The sequence below is a fragment of the Gekko japonicus genome, unplaced genomic scaffold (assembly GCF_001447785.1).
Source record: "Gekko japonicus isolate JY-2015 unplaced genomic scaffold, Gekko_japonicus_V1.1 scaffold5601, whole genome shotgun sequence".
NCBI classification, from domain to species: domain Eukaryota; kingdom Metazoa; phylum Chordata; class Lepidosauria; order Squamata; family Gekkonidae; genus Gekko; species Gekko japonicus.
In genome coordinates this window covers 2,733-4,382 of record NW_015170433.1, presented here as the reverse complement: position 1 = coordinate 4,382, position 1,650 = coordinate 2,733, and positions in this window count along the sequence as shown.

Here is a 1,650-nt window from a genome sequence, read left to right as displayed (position 1 = left end):
ATTCCTGCCCAAATATATCCCTGAGTAAAAGTAATGAGCAGTTGCTCGCAGGCCAGATAAGAGCCCTGGATGGGCCAGTTTTGGTCCACGGGCCCCTGCTCTATCGGGTTACAAAACAACTTTTATGACTTCCGGTTTATGGTGACATGCTGGCGGACGCATCTCCCGGACCGCCCGGGGATGTGATCTGCGCACCAGCGGAAAGGAGGGGGGGCCATGGGTCGCTACCCCCCTGGAGCCTTGGCAAAAGGCTCCTAGCCATGGGGCTTTTGAGGAGTCACCTCTTCGCCAGCGCGATGCTGGGGAATTGAGGCGCTCCTCCACTCCAACGGTCCTGCCACTGAGTATTCGTATGGATCTAGAGCCGCTGACCGGGACAAGCATCGGAGATTGAGCGTTTTGAACGCGTGCCGAGCGAGGTCATATGTTAATTTAAGATTAACATCAAAATGTTAATTTAAAATGCTAATTTAAGATTAACATTTATATAAGCTATTGTTATGACCTCCTATACTTGGGGTTTTAGTTAGTAGTGGTTTTCTTTTCTTTCTCCCTAGATGTTGTTACCCTTTCCCGATTTTCCATTGTAGTTTGTAGTCTATTACAAAATGCAATAAAAATTCCCCTCCAGGGGGGCCTAAAAAAACACAAAAGCTTTTTAATTGGCATGGGATGTAAGGAGAAACTGAACTGTACTGGTATGTAGGGTACATTTGCAACACCTGGGAGTACAGAGCAAGGCAGCCAGACACAGTAGGTGCATGAGAAGTTTTCTTTATGCATGAATTAGTTAGTACAGGAAATCAGCTTCCCTCCAGTAACAATGTGTATAATTTCCTCTAAGATAACACTGTGATTAGGGTTGCCAGCTCCAGATTGGGAAATACCTGAAGATTTTGGGGGTGGAGCCTAAGGAGGGTGGGAGCTGGGGGAGGGGAGGGGAGGGGATCTTCAGAAGTGCTAATACAATGGCATGCCATCCATTTAATCAGAATAGTAATTATAACATCTGCTCCAACAATCAATATGAATCAATAATATGACCAAGGGCTGCTATTTCACCAGAGAATATAACACTAAACAAATGGAGAAACTGTTAATAAATACGGAATCCATAGAATTTCCATTTCAGAGGTTACACACTTGAGTCGACTCAGCCTTTACATTTTATGGCTAAGTGGATGTGCTTTGATACTCTGCAGTACTACCAATGGATCAGACCTGAACTAGGGTTTAAAAGGCGTGTTTTTATTTTGCACAAAGCTTCTGCCAGGTGATAAATGTTCAGGCTTATGATGCCTGTTGAGGACTACACTGATGCCACTGGGACGAGAAAGGAGATGTTTCTTTTCTCCTCTTTCCTCAATGTTATGTAAATCTTACACACAGAAGGGGTTTTTTTGGTAGTGTAGCGCTTATGATCCCACTTTAAACTGACTACATGATTCAGAAATAATGTTAAATGCTGCTGCTGATGTGTTTATTTAACTGAAGATTACCCTAATCTGCTGTTATATATTTATTGTAATCAGGGGTCATTTCTTGCAGGAGCGCACAGGAGCGGAGCTCCGGCAGTAAAGAGCCCAGGGGGGCAGGCACATGCCACAAGCCCCACCCCCTGCTCCCAGCAGCCCTCAGTCAGAACAAGAA